This window comes from Chinchilla lanigera, unplaced genomic scaffold, assembly GCF_000276665.1.
Source record: "Chinchilla lanigera isolate Chin_1 unplaced genomic scaffold, ChiLan1.0 scaffold00026, whole genome shotgun sequence".
NCBI lineage: Eukaryota > Metazoa > Chordata > Mammalia > Rodentia > Chinchillidae > Chinchilla > Chinchilla lanigera.
In genome coordinates this window covers 8,334,061-8,348,240 of record NW_004955427.1, presented here as the reverse complement: position 1 = coordinate 8,348,240, position 14,180 = coordinate 8,334,061, and the positions used below count along the sequence as shown (strand labels likewise).

Here is a 14,180-nt window from a genome sequence, read left to right as displayed (position 1 = left end):
GCTGAGGATGTAGTTCAGTGCAAAGGCCCTGAGTTCAATCCTCAGTACCAAAAAAGTTGTAAAATAGTTATTCACCATTAAAGGGATAATACAAAAATCATAGTATCATTAAAAAAAAATGCTTCACCCTATTAATTCAGTCAAATATATTAAACATTTTTGTATTGGAAATGCAAATATTAAATATTTTTTAGCAAGCTTGGAAATGAATAAGGAAATTAAAGTAACTAAAAGTCTTATTAAACTGTCTAGTTTATTCCACAATTTTTGTTCTTGGAAACTGAGACAATTGTTTCATCTCTTGATGCAATAATACTTCCCTGACCTCTGTTTCACTTTCCAGTTTCAATTATCCTAGGTCAGTGATGGCAAACCTTTTAGAGACTGTGCGAAACTGTAACCCAAAACCCACTTATTTATCGCAAAGTGTCAACACCACAGTTAAACCTGAACACTGAAGTTTTAGTTTAGAAAAAAAAACTTGTACGTCAACACCTTTCCTCTTAAAAAACACAGTAACACATGTGCCACAGGTTTACCACCATTTTCCTAAGTTAACTGGAGTCTAAAAATATTAAGTAGAAAACTCCAAAAGTAAACAATCGTAAGTCCTAAATTGCACACCAATGTAGCAACAAGAAATCTCACACCATTCTGCCCCACCCAGGCTGAAGTTCGACTCACTCTTTTGTTCAGTGTGTCCACTCTGAATATGCTACATGCCTGATAGTCACTTAGTAGCCATTTTGGCTAGCAGACTGATTGATGCACTGCATTATTGTATTAAAAAATCTCTTACTAATGGCCTCAAATAGTGATGCTAGCAATTTGAATATACCAAAGAGAAGTTGTAAAGTGTCTCATTTAAGTGGAAAAATGATAGTTCTCAACCTATAAGAAGGAAAAAAAATCACATGTTGAGTACCTGTGAAATTGTGCAGAAAAAAAGAAAATCTATACTATTTTTCAACTGCATCTCAAAATGCAAAATTTATAAATTAAATTTATCATAAGTATATGTGAATAGAAAAAACATCATAGATAAATATAAGGCTTGGTATTATCCACAGTTTCAGGTGTCCACTGGGGATCTTGGAACATATTTTCTGAGAATAAGGGGTAGACTGAATACTAAAATTACTATTTAGGAGACAAACACAATCTCTTACCATATATTTAAAGTTGATACAAAATATATCAATGACCAAAATTTTGTTAACTGCATTTCTTTTAATTACCACAAGAGCATTTTTTAAATGCAGTGATTGAAAAACTATTAAACTGAAATAGCTAAAACATGTACATAAGACTAAGAATGAATACAATTCTAATTTGGATTCATTTAACAGTTCTCAAGAAAGTAACAGATGACAAATTATAAAACCACCTGTTTTCCACTTCCATACCCTGTGAGTCAGCAGGGGCATAGATACTCGGTTATCAAACAGGTTGAGCTGCCTTTAAGTTTGGAGCACTGCTACTTGTCTGACTGAGGACCTCTGTCCACTCCCCCGTAAAGGTAGACAGGTAGCTACTTCACAAGATGGAAGAGAAGATGGAAATAGTCAGTAGATGTGAAAACCTCTTTTTAGATCGTCTGACTCATTTTGTCTTACATATTTACTTTAAAATACATATTTTACTTGTTTCAGCACTACTTCACCCCAAAAAATGATTATAGCAACTTCTAAGTGAAAACTGTTTACTTTTTTTAAATATGAAGACTCATGTCTTCATTGCGTGGACTGAACTCAGTAATATTCAGAGGCGGGGTCCAGAGAGGTGACCTGACCATTAAGGCACTATCCACATCAACAGATTCATCACAGCTGAGGAGGCTACTAGCAAGTGGGCCCCGGTTGGAGAGTATAGGTCACTGGGGAGGTTATCTGTTCTCCAGTCCACTCCTTCCTGGTTCTTTCCTATCTCTCTGCTTCCTGGCTGCCAGGAGGTGAACAGCTTACTTCTGCTGTGAGCTTCCATGATGATATTTCTGCCTTAGAGCCAGCCAACCATGGACTGACACTTCTGATACCATGAGTCAAATAAATCTTTCTGCTTTTAAACTGTGTATGTCTCAGGCATTTTGCCTCAGCAACAAAATGATAATACACAAGCTAACAATTATCAGATTTATTTACAGTTATCCCTTGAGCTCTTCATTCCCTGAATTCAAACTGTTCAACTAGCCATGTAGTCTACTCCTAGATTTCAATTCCCTAGATTGGTATTGTGCATCTTTTTGTGGCTTTTCACTTCAGCCTCCAACACATTCAACATTTGGCCCCAAATTTTCTTTGCCTTTGCTACACCCCTAGCCCTACCTTCCTCCACATTTCTTAATTTCCTATACTCTGAGCCATAAACTGTTGAGATCCCCTATTATTGCCTCAAATGATTGTGTAGATCTGTGATTTTTAACCTCTTACAGTATCTCTACTCCAGATAATCCAAAACATCATCAGTAGCTGTTCAGTTATAGTAGGTCTAATCATCAAGTGCGCACTGTAAGTTAAATTTGTCCAGAGATCCTCCTTTCTACAACTGTAACCTGTGAACGCAGGAGCAGGGTGGAGAAGCATGAATATCACTTACTGGTCTTTGAAGTCTCCACAAAAACATAAAAGAAGAAAAAAAATAGTTGCATCACATTTCACAACTGTGCTAAGTACAGAGAATAAAAGCACCAGAACTGCTGCATAGAAACTATCCCAGAAGCCATTTAAAAGCAAACATTTTCAAACAAATCAACCCAAACCTTCAGCTTTTTAAAAAATTTGAAAGAAGAACAGACATACTCAAATCAATTCGCTAACAGCAGAAGGAAGGCTGTCTTGACGAGTTTAAATCCCAGAAGAACTGAGAGGATGACGACTCCCTCCCACGACGATCAGGTCCGTAACTACCTTAGCACTGAGATCTAGACTTTCTCTGACTCAAGAGTTCTAGAGCACCAACTGCCCTAACTCCACATGATTCTTAGCAGTTGGTTGGTTACTATGCAATGAAAATGCAAGCTCCATGTTTACTGGACAGCTCGAGGCTCACAGAAAAACATTTCTACCTATGCAGTTATAGCACGCATCTTCAGGGGCTATCTGAGTGAGAGTGAAATACCAGAAAATAACTATAAAAATGATGGGAAGCACAGAAAAGACTGCTGTAAGCTCACAACAGACCTTAACCTAAGGGCAATGAAACCATCATTTGAATAAGACAGGGTGCCTGACAAGCACAAGGTAAGGAAGGGCAGTGTCCAATAGCTGAGCACAAAAGAAACACACGTTCAGGGTAAGATTTGGTAGGAGAAAACATACATAGAAGAAAAGCCTATACAGTCATCTCTTTTTATACACACTGCTGAGCTTCTTAGGGGCTAAGAATTCCTCAAAACGAAAACTGCATCAATATTAAAGTATATCTGTTCTACTTCCTGTTCTTTAAAAAAAAACCCTCAGCAACCTAATTGTTAGACATAATAAAACCTATCTTCTAGAAATATCAATTTTATAGTTGAGTGTGATATAATAGCAAATTAACTTCAGGAAAACAGACTCATTGCTTACTTCTATTTCCTCAGAATTCACAGATTCATTTGGACATTTTACTACTTTTCTTATTTATACATGAACTTAACAAAATGAATACTGTCATTATAGCAACACTTAAACTTGAATGAAGCCATGTGAAACTATTTGAATAAAATGCTTTTTAACAGTATAGATAAATCTATTTTGGTATAATTATTTGACTACATAAGCACCAACTTTCAGGTTACTTTCATATTTATCACCAGCTTTGCTGTATAACAGATGTAAACTAAGAGTACAAGTTAAATATATTTTCAAAATTTCTTCTTAATTTAGCATTTAAAAATGTTTTCCAGGGGCTGGGGATTTAGCTCAGCGGCAAAGCGCCTGCCTGGCAAATGCAAGGTCGTGAGTTCGGTTCCTGGTACCAGAGAAAAACCAAAAAAAAAAAAAACCAAAAATGTTTTCCAAGTTAAGCACGTTGAATGAAGAACTTGTCATAAATGCATTTCTAGTTTCCCCAGAAATGAAATTTTATATCACATTTGTAAATTTTTCTACTATATTTAAAGATACTATATTTTAGCTTTACTATTTGCTTTATTTAAATCAGAATATAAAAGTCACTTTCAGAAAACATTAAAATAAGAATACTGCATGAGTGTTGGAGGTTTGGTGAAGCATTTTCAAACCTGGCTAAATTAATAAAATACTAAATAAATTAATACTACAAAAGTAACTTTTATCAGCAACAATTTAAAAGTACTAACATGAACACTTACCAGGTCAAGGCTTTTACATTAATGAGAGAGACAATTTTTAGAGTGGCTAGAGGAACCATCCTGGTATCAGTCAAGTTTTCATGTCAGGTACTTTTTCTCCTTTTCCTCTTAATAAAGCATAAAAACATGTTTTACTCCTTGCATTCTTGAGGAACAAAAAGTAATCCGTTCTTCTTGAGCTAGGATGATAGTAACTGCTTCTTCAAAGAACTACACATTTGGTGCAGTATGGTTCCTCAGAGTCTTATCAAGTAAGCAGCTGAGCAGTGTTCCGGTGTAGATGTGGGATGTCCCCCAAAAGCCTCATGTGTTCATAGGTGGGATTTTTTGGAGGTGATTCGACCAAGAGGGTGCTACAGCTGACTTCCTGTTAGGAGGTGCAGCCTGGTTAAAGGCAGGTAGGTGGAGCGTGACCTGGGAAGTGTACGTTATTACTGTCCCTAGCTCCTCCCTTCTCCTCCTGCTTCCTGGGTGCCCTGACGAGGGAGCAGCTGTCTTCCGCCAGACCCTTCCTGCCTTGGAGCCGGCCAAGTATGAGCTGGAACTGCAAGTGTCAGGTGTTTCGTCCCAGCATGAGAAGGTGCCTGACACAGGAGACGTGAACTCTTAAGCTGCCGCCTTCTGCCTCAAGCTACGCAGCCCACTAACTCTCAAATGCCTTTGATGTATGCAGGTTTAGAAGAAGGAGGTTAACACGGCTTTAAACAATAAATAATTTACAATTTAAAAAAAACTAAGGTGACTTATAATTCCAAATTTGACTTAGAATTAAGTGACTATTATTAGAGATAAACCCTTCATTACAGAAGCATCCTTTTTTTTCCTCCTTTAGCTACAAAATTCTTCTGCACCGCTCTCTTCTTAGCCTAAAATTTGTGAGACTTGATGATCATTTTGGGTCCCTTAATAAAGGTCAGAAAGAACGTACCTGACTTTGGCTAGGGCAAACTCACAGATCTCTGGCCAGGACCCTCAGGAGTGAAGGAGCTGTGCGTACAATCTACAGAATTAAAATACAGATATAGTCTCTACCTTTTGCATCCTGACTTCTGGCACCTTTTTTGCCTTGGGTGCAGGGTTCAGAGGCACTCACAAAATAAAGCCCGGAAAGTCATAGACTAGGAAACATGTCATGTGAGAACCTGAGGAGTCAGATAACCCCAGAAAGTGTGGCAGAGCTATGGCGGGAGTCCCTGCACTCGCAATGGGAAGTGTAAGTGAAGACAGTAAGGAAAGGAGCTCATCCGGAGGCTGGGAGTTCCTCAGAGAGGAACCAGAGATCAACGGGCAGTTCACCTGCAGCACCAGATAAAGCAAATCCCCTGACTTCAAGGAAAAGCCCAGCACACAGAAACCAATACTGCCTCTCTCAGATGATACGAGAGCATGAGAAAGACATGCGGTTAAGGGGTAATTCAGACAACGAAGAGTAGGACAAGCTGCTCTGCTCACAGCTATAGGGTTGGGAGGAGAGAAGGAGAAACAAGAGGCCAGAAGCTAAGCTCTGTACTCAACCGTGTCTGGGTTGCCTGAGGAATGACACTGGGAAGCCAAAGTCACTCATTACGCACTCTCAAAGATGAATGTATTCCTTCCCTAGAAGAAATCACCCTAAATAACAAAGGGAGGAAGCAAAGTTCAATGTATGCCCTATTTGTTATGGTCATGGGAGATAATACTGGCAAGTTTAGTGGTATCCAAATAGCGAGAAACTATTTTTCATTTGATTAAGAAGATAGCACACAAAATATTCCACTCTCATTTCACTAAAAAGCAGAGTGAAGCTCAAGAGATGATCTGTTTGTGGATTAATAAAGCCACTTGCTAGTAGAATTATTTGTAATATTCACGACATTTTTGCCCAGTGCTTTTAGGAAAATTACTGTCACTGAGCAGAGGAAGGGAACAACAGGGCTTATTCATTTATAGCTTTCTGTCTATATTCAATAAACATCTTCTGAACAGTTAAATACTAAGCAACAGCCTAGATCCTACTATCTTTCCCTGAAAAACCCCAGAAAATGGATATACTGCATAGCGGCAACAAACCTGACAACAGACAACATATTCAGATCTATCAGTTAAAATTTTGGACCCCCAAAGTACCTCTTAGGAGGTGAGAAGGAACTTTTGCTATTAAAATTGCAACAAAGTATATATGTACCTTCAGATACCAAAAGAACTATCAGCTAAGAAAAAAGTGGGTGAAAGGGCAGCAAAGGGCCAACAGGGGCAAATACAACTTGAGTAATGTACCCAAGCTCCCATAGCTTATGCAGTACAGAGGGAAACACAGGTTGATCAAATCCGCGCTGCTCGCAAACCGTCCTCTGTGGGTCACTCTTCCTCTGTCTCAACTTGGATTAAGGGGGAGAAAGTAAATCAGTAAAAGATGTGCACATTTCTCTGCCCAAACAGTCTTTTGAAATTAGAAAGAGCTGACAGTTTTAATCTATCATAAGAGCACACTGTATTAATATGACACAGTTTTCCAGAGGAAAAAAGTGAGCAAACATATCCAGCTATTTTAGGACGTCTGGACTTAACTGTGTTTGAGAAAAACTATGAATGATGACTAGAAAACTCAGAGAAATGAAAGTAGCTGCTGCAAAGAATAAAACTAACTTTAAAAAAATGAGCGTCACCCAGGTTATTATTGAGATCACGTCACAGGTACTTTAAAAAATGTTTTCTACTTTTAAAGGTCTGCCTACATACGGTAATATTCCCAGAGAACCATTCCTAAAGGCACGGTAAATATGTTAAACAGAAATCTAATAATTTTAAACACCGTAGGAGAAAGAGAGAGGGAACACTTTAACACTGCTACTGGCAGTATAAAATGTATTATCTTGTGCAGTCTGAAGTTACGCATACTTTGACCTACCAGTTCTACTCTTCAGCATATATCCTAGGGAAATAATAAAGAGGGCATGTGTAGGACTCTAAGAATTTGTACTCTGAAGCTTATTTTTAATAACACACACACACGCATGAGAAATAGCCTAAACAGCCAGTAAAAGAAAGTAAATTGTGGTATTTTCATACACTGAAGTACATACACTGAAGTACAAACAACTTCAGTCATAAATGAATTACAAGTATAAGCAGAGATGACTCTTGACCAATGTGATGCAACAAAAAGAAATGGGCGTTGCAGGAAATTATATTATTTATATGAAATTCAATAGTAAGCAAAATTTAATGTAGGGAGTAAATAAATGAAAAACTATACAGAAAAACCTGGAAGTAATAAGCTCAGGATTCACGAGTGGCCAGGGGGTCAAGAGGTGACAGAATCTGGACAGGCACACAGGGGACGACAGAGACACTAAACTAGGTTGGTAGTCAGTTATTTGTGTTAATATTCTTTGTACCTCAGCACATGTTATAAATATTCTTTGTATATACAGCATTTTCTAAATACTATGGGGTTGCTTCTATTTTTAAAAGACTGCCAGAAATAACCTTATATTTAACAAACTATTTCAAAGGTATTTCTAAGTATCTGCAAGTAACAGGTACCTCGCATGCATTCAGAACTTAATAAAATTATTTCTTTTCATTCACGCAACTTTTTGAGGTAAACATTTTCATCCTTAGTTTACATATGAAGAAACTAATTCCCAGGGCTGGGGATTTTAGCTCAGCGGCACAGTGCCTGTCTGGTAAGCGCAAGGTCCTGAGTTCGATTCCTGGTACCGGAAAAAAAAAAAAAGAAAAAAGAAAAAAAGAAACTAATTCCCTGTTGAGGGAATTAATAAGACTGCTCAAAGTTACACAGCTGATAGCATTGGGAGTCCATTCTCAGCAAACTCTGATATCAAACTCTAAAAACCATGGTAGAGGTTTGGTAAAATGTCCAAGGGAGGACTGGTAAAATACAACAACAAAAACAAATTTCCAACACCAACACTAAACAGACGTATTATACTGTAGTTGCTATTCACCTTAGCATTTAAAATGCTCTGATACTTTATATTACTTTTGTCATGGTCATTCCATTATTTCATAATCATAATTTACCTTTAAATTCTATAAAATATTCTAAAACTGGCAGTAGGTACCAATTATGTTTCCGGAACGTTGCAACTTGGCTGCACTTCTCAATAATGTTTCTAAGACTGGAAGCTTAAGGAGAGTTAGGTACTGAAAATCTGACACCCGGCACTGTAACCTCACAGCCCTCCTAACCAGGGTTTCCGCAGGCAAGTGGACCGGCTTGCCGAAGCCCCACGGAAGTTACTTCCACCCTCTCCTTCCTCCTCTCTCCTCCAATCGTATTTCAGAACCTAACCTTAAACTCATGCAGGAAACCTACCACTGGGCTTTCTATACTCCATTCACCCTTTATTTCTCTGCAATGGGCCCTCTCTCGTTCTCTTGCCTCAAAGTAAACTGTACTCTGTGAACAGCAGTAGCCATTTTATAAATGCCGATTGACTTACTACAGTGGAACAATTCGCCTCTGGTATTTCTCAATATCCTAGTGAATCCTCCACATCTACAACATGCTGGAGATGATACGAGGTACCGCTAGAGGCTTGGGGTCTTCCTGTAGGTGCCTGGGACAAGAAAAACACAGAGAGAGACCAAAGACAGTCAGGAGAAACACAGAGAGAGAAAACATAGAAATAAGCAGAGGATAGGAATAGAGCTGACAGGAGTGCAGGAGTCAGGACTTACAAAGAGATTAAGCAGCCAGGGAAATGCAGAGACAGAGAAGACACCTGCAATCTTGGGTTTCGGTTTAGAAACCGCATTTTTGGTGCGGCTGCACACATTTTAGATACCCTCATGTTATTAGATCTGTGATACAATCAATCATTCCAATGCGATTGCTCACGTTTTCCCCAACATACACCTACTAAAATTTATCTTTACCAGGTTTTCTTTTTGAAGATATGTACAAAGACATACACAACTGTCAACACAGCCAGTTGTAAACAAGGACGTTTTTTTCTAATTTCAAAAGTTAAGTCAGGGAACTAAATAACCCGCTCAAGGTCACAAGCAAATAAATTGTAACTGGAGCCTCAAACCTTCTGATTCGAAAAGCCACTGCTTTTTCTGGTATCCTATGCTGTCCCTATTAGATATAGATACAATATAAACCTTAACTTTTTTTGTTTGTTTGTTTTTTGTTTTTCTTCTAGTACCAGGAATCGAACACACGACCTTGCGCTTGCCAGGCAGGCGCTGTGCCGCTGAGCTAAATCCCTAGCCCTAAACCTTAACTTTTTATAAATTCAAATTGCCCATAGTTCAGAATAAAATTTTTCTGACCTACTTATTACTAGAATATTTTAAAATACATAAATAGATCAGAAAATATATCAGAACGACAGAAAATTTAGAATAGACATTAAGTAGTCACTAGACCAAAATTTAACATTTAAAAAAAGAACTAGAAGCCAGGCATGGTGGCACACTCCTGTTATCCCAGCACTTGGGAGACCGAGGCAGGAGGATCATTTCGAGCTCAAGGCCAGCCTGGGCTACAAAGTGAGCTCAAGGTCAGCCTGAACTGCAGTGAGACCCTGTCTCAAAAAGACAAAAAAAGAAAAGGACCTAGAGTTAGGTTATTTGGTTTTAGAACTTTCTAATTTCAAAATCTTGACCTAATGCATCTGAGCTGGCCATAAAAATGAAAAGATCTGCCTTCCAATGAGTTCTCAGCATTCAAGGTCTCAAAGTTACTAGCTCTCCCGTCTCACCTACTGACTACACTGCCACCCCACTTTAGTGCATTCCATAAAGCAGAAATGATTTAATGCACCACTCTTTGTAAGCATTAGTGTTTTCTCTTGAGGGATACTTACACTCTTGTAAATAATCATGCCCTTTTGGAAGCAATCAATGTAATTGCCAGAAAAGCTCCTTTGATACAAGTGTAAAGCATGTTATTGGATTTCACAGCAAGACAAGACAGTAAGAATGGAGAGAAATTTCTATCAATTGTGCATCGATATTTTCCATCATGTTCAGCAATTTTTAAAGCAGAAATTTTCAAATATGGCCCAAAGTACAGTACTACTCTGCCCTCTAGTGACAGCTACATTTTGCTAACTATAATAACTTGGAATTAAAAAAAATTTTTTTCTTGTATATTCTTCCCACCCTTCTGTGCAGATAGAAACAAAAGTGGCTACACCTCAGCTACATTCTTAGCCTAGAAATTGCACATGCAGGTGTCCCAGCTACTCTGAAGAGTTTTCTGAAGGATTTTTATTAAAAGATAAAGGACACTTATACAAAGAACCACTACACTTGATGTAAGAGAAGAGTTGGTCATAAGGAGGATCTCATTACTCACTCCTCTGTAATGCCAATTATAATAAATATAAGTCCTATGGATGAAGCATTTAGGAAGTATGCTTGCTGATGACATTTTAAAGAAAATCATTTCAGAACATTTGAGAAAATGGTATTATTACCTGGATAAGCTTTGATTTGAAACAGCTGGAGGTAGCATATTTCAAGAAAAGAATACAGTATTACAACTATATTTACAGATGATGAATCCTATGCTTCCAGGAATGGATTTGTGAATTGTTATAGATTACTCCATGAAGACAGTGACTACACAGAGTTCCAGCTAAAACGAGAATAACAAACTTGGTACTGGAAGAAAGAATATTGGAAACAATACATAATACGGTTTCTACCTTGAGTATGCTATGAAAACTGCTTCTGCCAAATGGATCACCTACCTAAAGACTTACTTTAAGGCATTCTGATGTCTCTCAATTTTTCAGCGTTATTAATGGCGCAACTCTTCCCTACCTTCCAAGGCAGTATACATGCTATTTCTCCCACCAGTGATCTGATTGTTTTTCTTTCCTTCAGATTGTATTTAACAAGAAGGTAGGTATTTGTCAAAAATTACATTCACAGTTGTATCATCTACTCTCACCAATTTTCAGTGTTTTGATCCTACCCCTCCCTTAAACTATATAATTTACATTCAGCCCAAATCTCTTCTACACTCGTCTCAAATTTATTACTATATCCTACATGTAATCACATGGGTAGTCTCCAAGATTTTAATCCAGTCCATCCCAAAATTCACCCCTCCTCAAATCAGCTTCTGCCACTATTGCCTTACACTTTGTTATTGTTTTGTTTTGTTTTGTTTTGAAACAGGATCTTGCTGTGTGGTTAAGGCTGCCCTTGAACTGACTATGTAGCCCAGGCTGTCCTCAGACTCACAGCAATCCTCCTCCCTCAGCCTCCCAAGTGCTGGGATTAGAGGCCTGTGCCACCATGCCAAGCTATTGCCTTACTTCTGATAACAGCATTAGTATTCTTCTGAAAAGGTTCAGTGCTAGACATCTGAAATCCACATCCTTTGAGAAATACAGTGAAAACTAAATTTATACTAAAACAACCCAGTGTACAGAGGTTAAATAGGAGTAGGCATCAAATGCTTCATAGAAAGAAGTCTTCGTAGAAGTCCTTTAAATGTGCACTTATTTTTGCCCTGTGAATGGGCAAACTCCTTATTGGATTTTGTGAGCTGAATATCTCCATCCAAAACATTTTAGTAGCTCTCACATAGTCCCATTTACGACTGTCAGCACCCTACTAGAAGAACAAACGTATCTCTCCTTCTCTAGGATAGCGCTAAAGCCCCTAGACCAACCTTTTCAATGCCTACCTTTTCTCCTTCCCAGTCCATCCCATCTGTATCATCTGCTCCAAAATATTCAGTAGTTCATCTGCCTCTAGGGAGGGGGAAAGAATAAACTCACCCTGATACTTGTGACTCCCTCACATTCGTCTTTTCACCAGCTTCCCAGTTTAACTTTACATAAATCCCATTCAACTCACAAAAGGATTATATTTCCACTTTCCATACTTCTCCTACATTTTCTCCTCTTTGTAGTCTTCCTTGATATCTACAAGTAAGACTCCAATCTTCCTCAGAACTCTTTTTTTGGCGGGGGACAGTGGTAGGGACAAAACCAAGTGCCTCAAGCACGCTAGGCAATTGCTGTATCTCCAACTTCCTTCTGAAATCTTAACTCTGACCTAAGGATTTAGGTTTAGACACGGGTCCTTTTTGCTGCTGTTAAATTAAAAAAAAAAATTGCAGTAAAGACAAAATACAATTAATCCTCCTCAAAACATGCCCCCCCTTTCAAATACACTTCACCCACTGTTCTTGCCATTTTCTTTAAAAGAATTTTTTTTTACCAGTGTACATCTGCAAATGCATAAAGTCATGGGTGCTTCTGACTGTGTATGATTTTAAAAGATCACCCTACAGCTCAATCAAAACTTAGCCATTTAAGTGTGTCTTTTATAAGAAAACCTGTAAGTTTCTGCCTTTCTGATTAATCTCCAGGAAGCAACAGTAAGCATTATGTAGTAGAAAGTGTAGATGTGAATATATTTATAAGCATTAGAAAGTAAAGTTTCTAAAATATTTTTTCAGAGGCACATTATAAACTTTGGTGTATAACGTGTATATTACAATGGAAATAATCAGTAAGAAAATTCCACAATTTTGATGGTTAAATAAAAACTCATAAAAAGCAGCAGGATTGGGACGCCTTTACTACCAACAAGATACATTACAACAGCCCACGCAGAGAGTTATCTTTGTTCTCTGAAAAGTAAAACTTGAAGTGAGTAATAAGAAAGGCAACACTCATCGTTTCTACAGGAACAACTAAACTATCAAAGCTGAAAAACTATCATTCATTCAACGTTCATTTTACCAAATCAACTGAAAGATGCTCTGTATTCTACTATCCCTTAAATGGCCTGACAAAATAACTGCTATAGAAAGGGATTGTAGTAAATGGGGTTCTAATAGTGGCTGCTGGTTTCCAACTTTGTTCTATTGATATTTTTACAATACACCTGCACTGATGATTTAGTAACACTGAAAATGCTGAAAACATCGTTGGTAGTGAAAAGCCCCGGTGAGGGTGGCGGGTTTCAGGGGCAGGCTCGTCTGAGTGCTGCTCGGCTGGACAGATGCTGTGTACTACTCACTTGTTTGAAGACTAACGAGTTTTAAGAAACACTTGCTGATTAAGTGTACATGAAAAATGAGTCAACAGGTACCCAAAACTATTTTGCTGTTCATTTTAAATTCTCAGGCCCACTAACGTTTACTGAGTATAAGACTAACTATAAACTTCTAGGTACAAAGTGACCTTTAATTTTGAACAATCTCCTTCCTGAACTCAATCTGGAAAAGAGAATTATCTCCATATAACCAGAGGATGCTTATTAACACCAAGTTCAACATAGTAACAGATTAATAAAATGTGAATGTGCATAAGACTAATCCACCCAATGTTTATCAAGCACACTCCACGTGTCTGACGCTGTAACGTTGGGATTTGCTAGTATGAATTAGCATCCTGAAGAGGTCCTATGAGAAAGCTATACATATACACTCTACATGCATATACGGACAGAAATACATACAATATCCAATAAATGCAGTATGTATTTCACACTAAAAAGCACACAGATTCTTGAGATACAAGGTAAGAACAACCTCACTCTTGCTGTAATTTGGATCTGGAATGTCTCTCAAAAGCCCCAATGTTAAAGGCAGTGGTACAAACATTAAGAGGGGGGCTCGGGCAAGGAGGTCTTTGAGTCCCTCGAGAAGCCAGTCTCTCTGTCCCTCCGCAGCCAGAGGTGAGTAGTTTTATTCTTTCACACGCTCCCTGACATGTGCTCCTCCCAGTACCCGGACCCTGGCCTAAAATCACTAAGTGTGGCCAATCATGGACTGTAACTTAAAACCATAAGCAGGAATAAACACACTCTCTTTAAAAGTTGATTATCTTAGGTATTTGTCACAGTGATGCGAAGCTGACAAACACACCTCCTATTGGAC

General features: G+C 38.2%; 1 protein-coding gene across 8 annotated transcripts in view; it reads right to left on the bottom strand.

Moving 5' to 3' along the window:
• Positions 1–14,180, bottom strand: part of Bbx (bobby sox homolog (Drosophila)) — a 255,067-nt gene that overhangs the window by 128,165 nt on the left and 112,722 nt on the right. Inside the window, exon 1 of one of the 8 annotated variants that reach the window (XM_013515186.1) lies at positions 8,761–8,858. The exons of the other annotated variants lie outside the window; for them this stretch is intronic. The gene's annotated coding sequence lies outside the window, so the exon portion shown is untranslated. Of the gene's footprint in view, positions 1–8,760; positions 8,859–14,180 lie in introns of those variants that run through there. 8 annotated transcript variants of the gene reach the window in all.